The sequence below is a fragment of the Myotis yumanensis genome, unplaced genomic scaffold (assembly GCF_028538775.1).
Source record: "Myotis yumanensis isolate MYYU_CA2020_CCGP unplaced genomic scaffold, mMyoYum1.0.hap1 SCAF_20, whole genome shotgun sequence".
In the NCBI taxonomy this organism is placed as follows: domain Eukaryota; kingdom Metazoa; phylum Chordata; class Mammalia; order Chiroptera; family Vespertilionidae; genus Myotis; species Myotis yumanensis.
In genome coordinates, this window is record NW_027223771.1 from 14,179,279 (window position 1) to 14,192,046 (window position 12,768).

The following is a 12,768-nucleotide window of genomic DNA, read 5'->3' on the forward strand; positions in this document are numbered from 1 at the left end:
GAACAATGAAAATACATCCTGCATATCAGATATTTACATTACGTCTCATACCAGCAGCAAAATTACAGTTATGAAGTAGCAATGAAAATAATTTCATGGTTGGGGGTCACCACAACATGAGGAACTGTATTAAAGGGTCACGGCATTAGGAAGGTTGAGAACCACTGCAAGTCTAATCAATATATTTGTGTGGGTATTTTTTTTTTTTAAATATATTTTATTGATTTTTTACAGAGAGGAAGAGAGAGGGATAGAGAGTTAGAAACATCGATGAGAGAGAAACATCGACCAGCTGCCTCCTGCACATCTCCTACTGGGGGTGTGCCCGCAACCAATGTACATGCCCTTGACTGGAATCGAACCCGGGACCTTTCAGTCCGCAGGCTGATGCTCTATCCACTGAGCCAAACCGGTTTCGGCTTGTGTGGGTTTTTTTACCCAATGAGAATACATGTGAACACCATCACAGACCAGGCAGAGACCCTGTGGTGAACCAGCCATAAGGGTTCTCATGAGGGCAGAGCACACAGTGAGGGAGAGAACAGGAGGGGAGGGGCCCTGCTGTCAGTGTGGAGGGTGGGGAACCGGGCCTGAGCTGCACAATCACCCACAGGTAATTATGACATTTGTGTTGCCTGAGATTGAACTCTAAGGGGCTGGGAAAAGCTCTGTGCCTAGACATGGGCCTTGTGGTCTCAGCGTCTTCCAGCCAGAGGTTGAGACAGCTATTTTGGATTCAGGTAGTTGAGGAGCGCAGATCCCTCCCAGGTATTCTGAAGCAGCTCCTGATACTTGAGGCCCTCAAATCAGTTTACCTACCTCTGAGCAGCCAACACACTCCCTTGAGCCCCATGGGCATTGTTGGAATCTCTACTTTTGCATTCCTGGGTAATTTCCCATTTTCATTTCATTAAAAATAACACCACCCAACCAGTCGTGGAGGTCGCATGGATTCTCCAGGAAATGGTGCTGTGTGTTTTCAATGGTGAGACCATTCTGCAGAACAAGCATTTCCAGAAGGAGAGGCTTGGTCTCAACATGATACCACATTGGGGGCATGTGTTACAGGTGGTCTCCCCCCTCCGTAAGTTTGGCCTGTGCCGAGCAGACCCTTGCTCCTGAAATGAGGTGATGTAGCTTGGACTCTGAGGGACAATATACTGTGGGATGCGAGGTTGAGGGGGCAGAGAGGTGGGGTGTTTGAACACGATTGGTGATGATGTTTCCTGCCAGCATATGGGGAGTGCCCATTGTGTGTGTGTCCTGTGGCACTGTCTGGGTGGCACCAATTGTGTGTGTGTGTGTGTGTGTGTGTGTGTGTGTGTGTGTGTGTGTTTTCCTCAGATAATTGCCCATGTCTATAGTGTGGGTCTATGTAAACCTGGACATAAGCCCAGCACCTGAGTGCCCAGCACAGACTGGGAGTGTTCTGTACCTGTGTGTTTCTGTGCTTGGGTTATCTGTATATTTCTTTCTAAGTCTGTGCAACCCCACAATGGACAAGTGCATAGGCAATCTCCAGTGAGGCGTTGTAGAGGCACCTTCCTCTACATCAATACATTCTCCTTCTCCACCCCCAAGTGAGCCCCTTCTTCTCTTCCAGACATCTGGTATCCCTATGGAGGTCCCATCTCAACTCTCAAGGATGGATTAAGCATAGGGTCAATTCTGAGAATCCCAGACTGTGGGAAGGTGGGGAACTGGGAAAGGCTCCAATGACAGGAGATATAGATTGTGGATTGGGAACGTTTGTGAAGGACACTGGTCTTTGTGAAGGAGTTGGAAGATCCAGGATCCTTATGAAGGATGAGGATGGATGCATGTGGGGGTAAGCTGAGGGGCAAGACTTGTAGTCTCCTAAGTCCCCACTAGTAATGAGGAACTGGACATCCCAGGAGAGTGGTGTCCCTTGCCATGTCAAAGCTAGCTGACAACTAATACAAGAAGGTGTCTGAGGCCCCATGGAGCATTACTCCTGGACTTCTGGGCTCATCTACTGGGTGTGCATGGCCAACCCGACACTGGGGCCAGGAGGGAGAATTAGGACCAGTGTGGAGAACCATCCAGTGACCCTTTAGCACTGATTCATGCACAGAACAAACAGAAAGCACAGGATCGCCATTGATATTAACCAGCTTTTTTCTTTTTCTTTGTCAACATTTTTATTGATTCCTAGACAATGGTATTTAGAAATTATGGGGTTTTTTTGTTTGTTTTTATTAAAACTTTATTGTTCAGGTTATTACAGTTGTTCCTCTTTTTCCCCCCCATAGCTCCCCTCCACCCGGTTCCCACCCCACCCTCTGCCCTTACCCCCCCCCCCCCCCCCCACCACCACTGTCCTCATCCATAGGTGTATGATTTTTGTCCAATCTCTTCCCGCACCCCCACACCCCTTCCCCCTCCCCCCGGAGAATAGTCAGTCCACTCCCTTTCTATGCCCCTAATTCTATTATATTCACCACTTTATTCTGTTCATCGGATTATTTATTCACTTGAATTTTAGATTTACTTGTTGATAGATGTGTATTTGTTGTTCATAATTTGTATCTTTACCTTTTTCTTCTTCCTCTTCTTAAAAAATACCTTTCAGCATTTCATATAATACTGGTTTGGTGGGGATGAACTCCTTTAGCTTTTTCTTATCTGTGAAGCTCTTTATCTGACCTTCAATTCTGAATGATAGCTTTGCTGAGTAGAGTAATCTTAGTTGTAGGTTCTCGCTATTCATCATTTTGAATATTTCTTGCCACTCCCTTCTGGCCTGCAAAGTTTCTGTTGAGAAATCAGCTGACAGTCGTATGGGTACTCCCTTGTAGGTAACTGACAGTTTTTCTCTTGCTGCTTTTAAGATTCTCTCTTTGTCTTTTGCTCTTGGCATTTTAATTATGCTGTGTCTTGGTGTGGTCCTCTTTGGATTCCTTTTGTTTGGGGTTCTCTGAGCTTCCTGGACTTGTAAATCCATTTCTTGCACCAGGTAGGGGAAGTTTTCTGTCATTATTTCTTCAAATAGGTTTTCAATATCTTGCTCTCTCTCTTCTTCTGGCACCCCTATAATTCTGATGTTGGTACGCTTGAAGCTGTCCCAGAGGCTCCTTACACTATCTTCATATTTTTGGATTCTTTTTTCTTTTTGCTTTTCTGGTTGGGTGTTTTTTGCTCCTTCGTATTTCAAATCTTTGACTTGATTCTTGCGATCCTCTAGTCTGCTGTTGGAACTCTGTATAATATTCTTTATTTCAGTCAGTGTATGCTTAATTTCTAGTTGGTCCTTTTTCATATCCTTGAGGGTCTCACTAAATTTGTTGGCAGTCTCACTAGATTTCTTGAGGGTCTTACTAAATTTATCGGTGGTTTCTAGAAAATTCTTGAAAAACCTTAAAAGTGTGGTTTTGAACTCTATATCCAGTAGTTTGCTTTTCTCCATTTCTGTCATTTGTGACCTGTTTCTTTGTCTCCGCATTTTTTATGCTTCCCTGTGTTGACAGAGTGGCTTTGTGTGCTAGATGTCCTATAGGGCCCAGTGGGTCAGCCTCCCCAATTACTGGAGGTGGATACTCTTGGTGCACCCCTTTGTGGGCTTTGTGCACGGTCTTGTTGTAATTAAGCCTTGATTGTTGACCCCCAGGCCAATTGGCTGTGAGAATCTGCTGTGTCTACTGTGGGAGAACTTCTGTGCTGAAGACACCCTTCTGGGGCAAGACTTGCTTCAGTGGGGCTTTGGTGCTCACTGAGTCTGCCCCCTGAGTGTGTCCCTTATGGATCTGAGGAGTTGTAATCTGGATGGTCCCACTCTGACCACTGGGTACACTGGCTCTTGGATCTCTAAGGAGGTGCTATTTAGCCTCTGCCTGAGGCTACCCAGCAGGAGCTACGAAGAGATCTGCAGATTCCTCTTCCTTGTTTGGGGTTTGGAGGTGCCCAGAGGAGGCCCAGTTGTGAAGTAGTGCAAGCTGCTGTGGGGCCTTGGGCCTTCTCTTAGAAGTTCTGGGTCTGTCTGGCCCAGCTGCAGTTTGTTAGGTAATTTTCAGATTGCAAGGGGCCAGGGCATTCATATGCAAAAGCCTCTGGGCACAGCGTGGGTGGGACGGGGTCTCAGGGGATCAACAGGGCGGAGCAAACAGCTATGGCTGCTCCTCAGTCCTGCCCTAAGAGGCCCCGATTCTTAGTGTCCCAGTAATTGCCTCAAGTACCTCTGAGAGAAAGCCGCCCTCGAGTTCTGACCGATGCCAGACAGTCCAGTTTCTCCCTGTATGAGTCTGGGTCTCCAGAGACTCACTGGAACTGGAGTTCAGAGCAATCGGGAGCTTGAGACTCCCTCCCGATTGAAAAAAAAAAAAAAAACCGTGTCCTCAGCTACCATCCCTTTCCGCATGCACCTCTGTACCTCTGCACTTTACTTCCACACCTCCTCTGAGTCTCAGTGTGCTTTACTCTTTCCTTCTAGTTGTAGAATTTCCACTCAGCCAGCCTTCCTCTGGTTCTGGATGATGTCCGTTTTGTCTTTTAGTTGTATTTTTGAAGTGGTTTTGCGAGGCAGCAATTTCAGGTGTTTACCTATGCTGTCATCTTGGTTTCTCCTCAACTTCAGCTTTTTTCACCATCATCCTCACTGGGAGCACTCACCAGGGCAATGCAAAAGATGAGGAGACTTGGAAGCAGGTACTGATGTTAATTTAAATGAACAGGGAGCTGGAATACTCATAGTCCTGTACCCTTCCCAGTAAACATTCTTAACTTGTGGGTTTTCACCTTGACTGTAGTAGGGGAATCCAGGCAGCCAGGAATTTACCCATAGTCACACTCATAATTGGTGTTGAGTTTGCTGCCCATGACATCTTCCCAAACTCCTTTTTTGGATGTTCACTCCTTTGAATCTTAAAAGTGATGGTTTTGGGCAGCTTGGGCACAAAATCCATCTCGAGGAGAAAGCAAACCTTCCTGGCTGACTACCATTGTCATTTCCTACAAGTGCCCACTCCTCTTCTTTGCCCTTGCACAGCCCACAAGAGGTGGGCACCATATGGTCACCTTAATGAAGCCCATCAAGTATATGAGGTTCTCCTGCTGACCCCATGAGGTTGGCTGCAGCTCTGTGATGTGCTTTGACCTATGAAATGTGGTGGGAGTGAAGCCTGTCACCACTAACAAGACTCTGGAACCATTGAGATAGGACACCCTCTCTGCCCATCTCTGATAATGTCAACAGGTACCTACATGGTGGCTCTTCCTTTATCCTGGTCTCAGGAGAACCAGGATGGACATGTGTTATGAACAACACAGATCCCTTTACGCTAAGCCACTAAAGCAGTGGTTCTCAACCTTCCTAATGCCGCAACCCTTTAATACAGTTCCTCATGTTGTGGTTACCCCCAACCATAAAATTATTTTCGTTGCTACTTCATGTCTAATTTTGCTACTATTATGAATCATAATGTAAATATCTGATATGCAGGATGTATTTTCATTGTTACAAGTTGAACATAATTAAAGCATAGTGATTCATCACTGAAACAATATGTAATTATGTATGTGTTTTCCAATGGTCTTAGGCGACTCTTGTGAATGGGTCGTTCGACCCCCAAAGGGGTCGCGATCCACAGGTTGAGAACTGCTGCACTAAAGCTTTGGGGCTGTAACATCTAGCCAATCCTAATGGTTATGAAGTACCAACTCTACTCTCTAGGAGGCAGCAGAGCCTAACATTAATTAAAAGCCAGACCTCTGTTAGAGACACATGGGTTTGACTTCCAGTCCTGCCTTTTATTTACTCTACAATCAGGCAATCTACATTGAGTCTCTGAGCCTGGATTTCCTCTCTATGAGATAGAGGTTTAAACCATCTCAGGTTGACACATCACCTGGTTGCCTCTTGTATGCACCCTAACCAGTGCTTGTGAGGAACTCTGTAATGGAGGTACATACACTTTACCGGAGTCAACCTGCAACCCTTCAGTCCTAGGGCTGACACTCTATCTACTGAGCCAAACCAGGGAGGGCTAAAATGTACACTTTTTAAACATGCCCTTTTGATGTTTCCATTCATGCCTGCATTCCTGAAACCAAGTTCCTCCTGCCCTTCTCAGTGCTTCTTTCTTGGGATATAAAATAACTGGTGCAAGGACACATTCTACCTTTGAAATAGCTTATTTGAAATCTATCCATATGAGAAAAATACTTATGAAACCTCATGAATCCTATTCCAGTCTTCCATCATTATCTACCATGATAGTTGTTCTTGTATCTGTTTATCCATAGGTACATTAGTGGGTTACTTAACATAAAGTACCCGATATGTCAGGCTGTGCCCAGATAGCCCAGTTGGACAGAGCATCATCTAAATAACGCCAAGATTACAGGTTCCATCTGCAGTCAGGGCACATGCAAGAACATTTCTGACCTACCCAGGAAAGCCCAATCTAATCCACTGTAGAAAATTACAGGGACAACAAATTAATGTGTCTATCTCTCTAAAATCAATATACATGTTTTATTCACCCAGTCAGTCCACACACATTTGAACAGCAGCACAGTTCAGGGACCCCATGGTGTCCCGCAGCCAGGGTCCTCATGAAGGTCAAGCATGCAACGATCCAAAGAACAGCATGGGAGTTGCCCCTGCTGTCAGTGTGGAGGGTGGGGAATCCAACCTGAGCTTCACAATCACCCCCAGGGGATGATGACATCTGTGCTCCCTGAGACTAAGAGGCTGGGAGTAGATCTGGGTCTCTGCCCCAGCCAGGGTTTGAGGTTGGGCTGTTTCAGAATTCAAGTGGTTGAGGAGCTCATATTCCTCTCAGGTGTCAAGGCTGGGAGCAGCAGTGGCAGCTGGGCACATGGGTATGGGCAGGAAAAAGCGCAGGGCAGTTGCCAAGGAGAGTTGGTGCTGGGCCATGTGAGTGGCACTGAGGCCCTCTCTAGTCCCAGTTCAGGCTGGTGTCCCCTCTGTTCCTTGGGGCCATGGTTAGTGGGAAGTGGAACATACATTACCAGGGTAGTCATGACATGGGGGTCAGCATGTCCTTCAAGAAAACTTGTGACCCAGGAAGGGCCAACCTAGTCCACTGTAATGAAGTGCTGCAGCCATTGACCAGCCCAGGGAGGGAGAGGAGCTGTCTCTTCAGAGGCTGATTCCCTATCTGCCCAGCACGATGTGCTGCAGGCTGCTGAAACTCATGGTCTTCTCTGGGATGCAAGTGTCTTGAAGTTTAGCCACTAAAAGTTGTAGATATTTATCAATCTAAGGAAACAAAATCGTCCTCTTCTTTCCTTCTTGGGTAAACATCCACCATGGCCTGGCCAGTGTAGCTTAAAGGTAAGAGTGTCAGCCTACACACATGAAGGGTGGAGAATTGAATTCCTGGTCAAAGGCAAGTACCTGGGTTCAAGGTTTAATCCCTGGAAACTATTGTGGACTCATGTATGTGAAATCCAGTTGAGGTGTGTCTCTTACTTCCAAGTCTCTCTCTCTCTCTCTCTCTCTCTCTCTCTCTCTCTCTCTCTCTCTCTCTCTCTCTCCCTCCATCCCCACTCTTCCACTCTGAATAAAAATCAATGGAAAAATATCCTCCTGTGAGGATTATTAAAAACAAAAATAGAACCATCCACCACTGCTACCCTGACAAGGGGCTTCTGCCTGCACAGCCCACCCCTCCTTATGTGCTCTTGCCTTTTCCTGGGATGTTCCCACTGCAGCTTGGACAAGCTTGGTTTTTCCCAGGAGTTGGCAGAGAGGAGTCCCAGGCAAGGTCCTGGGAGGGACTTGGGTTCTGTGTCTTCCTGAGAGGGGCTGGCCAGGGCTCTTCCGTCTCTATCCAGAGGTCTCTCCAGCCTGCTCCTCCCCATCCCCCAGGCACCTGACTCACTGCAACTGCACCTACTTCTGTGTTCGGGAGAAGCCTACACCCCCGTTCACCTTTGCAAAGTCCTGCCTCTGGACAGCACAGTCACACCCGTGAAGTTTTGGTATTGTTTGAGTCTCTGTTTTTGCATTTGGGGGGTAATTTTTCCATTTTGATTTTATTAAAGACTAGAGGCCCAGTGCACGAAATCTGTGCACATGGAGGGGGGTGTCCCTCAGCCCAGCCTGCACCCTCACCAATCTGAGACCCCTCAGCAGAAGTGGGGCCCACTGCCTGTGGGATCAGGCCTTAACCAGTAGTCGGACATCCCTCTCACAATCCGGGACTTCTGGCTCCCAGCTGCTTGCCTGCCTTCCAGCCTGATCACCCCCTAACCACTCCCCTGCCAGCCTGATCACCCCCTAACCACTCCCCTGCCAGCCCAATTGCCTCCAACTGCCCTCTCCTGCTGGCCCGATCACCCCCAACTGCCCTCCCCTGTTGTGAAATCTTTTCTGCATGAAGTCAAGAACTCAAACACAATAGGCCAAGCTGAGGCAGACCAGCTCCAGGCTGGTTCCTGTTCCCAAAAAGATATGCCTGGGACATCCTGTATAAAGACAGAACTAGGCATGATTTTGCTTACAAGACTTGGAAGAAAACGTGATGGCCCACAATCACTTTGTTGTTGTTGAGTCAAATCAACACTATTCATTTTTCAAATGTCTTTATTGATTTTTTAGAAAGAAAGGGAAGGAAGAAACATCAGTGATGAGAGAGAATCATTGACTAGCTGCCTCCAGCATTCCCCCTACTGGGACGGAGCCCCCAACCTGGGTATGTGCCTTGACCTGGAATCGAACCATTGATATGTTGGTTGATGGGTACATGCCCAAACACTGAACTCAACCAGTTGTACACACTACTATTTTTTCTAGAGGCCCAGTACAAATTAGTGCATGGGTGGGATCTGGCCAGCCCGGCCCCAGTCAGGGAGGATCAGGGCTGGGCCTGTCGGGAGGAGGAGAAGTGGGAGGTTGATGGGCTGGCCTGCCTGGTTTAGGGCCTGATCAGGGCTCCTGATCAGGGCTGGGACGGCCAGGGAAGGGGCCGTGGGTGATTGGCCAGTGGGCCCTGTCCCCAATTCGTGTTGGGGGCCTATTGGGAGTGGGGAAGCCATGAGGAGGGGCTGTGGGCAGTGGGGCTGCTGGCCCTGCCCCCAAATGGAGTTGGTGGGGGTTGCCTATCTGGGCCAGTCACCTTGGGGAGGGGCCATGGGTTGTTGGCTCTGCCCCTGATTAGGGTGGGTGGGGACGATCTGGATCATATCAATTGATGCAGACAAAGCATTAGACAAAATCCAACACCCTTTTTTGATAAAAACTCTCAGCAAAGTGGGAATAGAGGTAACATACCTCAACATAACCAAGGCCATACAAAACAAACCTACAGCCAACATCATACTCAATAGGCAAAAACTAAAATCATTTCCCCTAAGAATAGGAGTAAGACAGAATATCCGCCTTCGCACACTTGTGCAAAATAGTACTGGAATTACTGGCCATAGTGATCAAACAAGAAGAAGAAATAAAGGCATCTAAATTAGAAAGGAGGAAGTAAAACTCTCATTCACAGATGACATAATATTGTACATAAAAAACCCTAAAGACTCAATTTAAAAACTAGATTTAATAAATGAAATCAGAAACGTAGTAGGATACAAAATTAGCAACCAGGAGTCTATGGAATTTTTATACAACAATAGTGAACTCTCAGGAATAGAAACTAAAAAAACAACCCCATTTACCATTGCAACAACCAAAAAATTAAGATAGTTAGGAATAGACTTAACCAAGGAGTTAAAAGACCTGTGCTTTAAAAACCAGAGGACATGGAAAATAAAGATAGAGGAAGTTATAAACAAGTGTTCAAGGATTTGTAGAATCAACATAATTAAAATGTTGCTATTACCCCAAGCAATCTACAGATTCAATGCCTTTCCTATTAAAATACCAAAGGCATATTTCACAGACCTAGAACAAACACTCCAAAAAATTTACATGGTACCAAGAAAGACCACAAATGGCTGCAGCAATCTTGAGAAAGAAGAACAAAATTGGAAGAATCACAATAGCAGTTATCAAGTTATACTACAAAGCCACTGTAATCAAAACAGCCTGGTACTGCCACAAGAACAGGCATGTATTTCAATGGAACAGAATAGAGAACCCAGAAATTGACCCCAGCCACTGTGCTCAATTAATTTTTGACAAGGGAGGCAAGAGCATAAAATTTAGAAAAGATAGTTTGTTAAATAAATGGTGTTGGGGAAATTGGACAGGTACATACAAAAAGATTAAACTGAACTACCAACTTACAACATACACAAGAAAAAAACTCAAAATGAATAAAAGTCTTAAATGTAAGACATGAAACCAAAAAAAGTCCTAGAATAAACCGTAGGCCCTAAAATCTCAGACATTTCTTATAGCAGTATGTTTATTAATACATCTCCTATGACAATGGAAACTAAGGAAAAATAAACAAGTGGGACTACATGAAAATAAAAAGCTTCTCCATGCAAAAGAAATCATCCGCGAAACAAGAGAGCCCGTTACATGGGAGAACATATTTGTCAACAATACATCTGATAAGGGGTTAATCTCCAAAATATACAGGTAACTCATACAAGTTAACAAAAGGAGCACAAACAATCCAATTAACAAATGGGCAAATGACTTAAATAGACACTTGTCCAAAGTGGACATACAGAAAGCCGAGAGACATATGAAAAAATGCTCAAAGTCACTAATCATCTGAGTCATGCAAATCACAATGACAATGAGGTATCACGTCACACCTGTCAGAACAGCTACCATCAACAAACAACAAGTGCTGGTGAGGAAGTGGAGAAAAGGGAATCCTCATACACTGCTGGTGGGAATCCAGACTGGTGCAGCCACTATGGAAACAAGTATGGAGTTTCCTCAAAAAACTAAAAATGGAACTCCCATTAAAATATCCCAAGAAATCAACAACACCAATCAGAAAGAATATATGTAGCCCTATGTTCATAGCAGAACAATTTACAGTAACTATGATTTGGAAACAGCCCAAATGCCCATCAGTAGATGAGTAGATTAGAAAACGATGGTACATCTACACAACAGAATATTACGCTACTGTGAAAAAGAAAACTCTTACCATTGGCAACAGCATGGATGGATCTGGAGAACCTTATGCTAAGTGAAATAAGCCAGTTGGAGAAAGGTAAGTATCACATGATCTCACTCATATGTGGTCTCTAATGAACAACATAAACTGATGAACAAAAATAGACCCAGAGACATAGAAGCATTGAACAGACTACCAAACCTCAGAGGGAAGGCAGGGGAGAGGGGAGGGGGACGAGATCAATCAATGAACTCATAGGTGTATAGTATATTCATAACTCATGGATACAGACAACACGTTGGTGAGGGCCTGGTTGGGAGAGGGGGGAGCAGGCTGGAAGAGGTTAATGGGGGAAAAGGTGTACCTATGCAATACTTTCAACAATAAAGATTTTAAAAATAATAAAATAAGAAATAAAGAGATTTAGTATTAAGCATGTTATTTCAAAAATTAAGAACTGTCAACACATTAAAACTTTTAGGGCCCTCTGGGTGTGGTGTGTGTTGTGGGATGGGAAGGGGAGCAGGGTCTGAGGGGGATGCATTTGAACTTGAGGGGTTAGAGGGTGTGAATATGCTGACTTTTCTCCAAGGTAGTAAAGGTGATCTTCCTATTTAAGAAAAAGAAATTTCAACAGGTTATTTGATGATAGTACTAGTCTAGAATTTAATATACAATGAATAGAAAAAATCAAACCACCAAGAAAAGATTTTTAAAGAATTGTCCCAGTGGTTGAGCATTGACCTATGAACCAGGAGGTCATGGTTCAATTCCTGGTGAGGCCACATGCCCTGGTTGCGGGCTGGATCCCCAGTGTGGGGCCTGCAGGAGGTAGCTGATCCAAGATTCTCTCTCATCATTGATGTTTCTATTTCTCCCTTCCTCTCTGAAATCAATAAACATATATTTTTAAAAAATAATTGTGCCACATAACATTTGGATCAAAGAGGAAATGGAAACTGCGATGACAATTTAATTACGAAATAATCAGAAGAAGTACATTATATAATGGAAACAAGGTATGAAATCAAAACTGTACTAGGGGTAAATGTATAGTTTTAGATGCGACTATTATAAAACATAGGAGAAAAAAAGTAAATCACACATTGAAATGAAGAGGTTAAGGACTCCCTATATAAACATTACTGAGTGCCTAATTGATTTGGCTCAGTGGATGGAGAGTTGGCTTGGGGTTGAAGGGTCCCAGGTTCAATTCCGGTCAACGGCATGTACCTTGGTTGCGTGCACATCCCCAGTAAGGGGTGTGCAAGAAGCAGCTGATCGATGTTTCTCTCTCATCAATGTTTCTAACTTTCTATCCCTCTCTCTTCCTCTCTGTAAGAAAAAAATCAATAAAATATATTTTTAAAAAACAACACATTACTGAGCATTTTGTTGCTGCTGGTTTTAGTTAATATTTTTTTTTAATCCTCACCCAAGTATATTTTTCCATTGATTTTTACAGAGAGTGAGAGAGGGAAAGACAGAAATATCGATGTGAGGCCCATGCGGGGGAGGACCCTGCAACTGAGGTACATGCCCTTGACCAGAATTGAACTTGGGACCCTTCAGTCTGCAGGCCGACGCTCTGACCACTAAGCCAATCCAGCTAGGGCTTAGGTACTTTTTAAAAATCACCACTAATGCCCGTGTTGTGGGCTCAGTGCCCAGTAGGGGGCATGCAGGAGGCAGCTGATCAATGATTCCCTCTCCTCATTGTTTCTCCCTCTCCCTTCCTCTCTGAAATCAATAA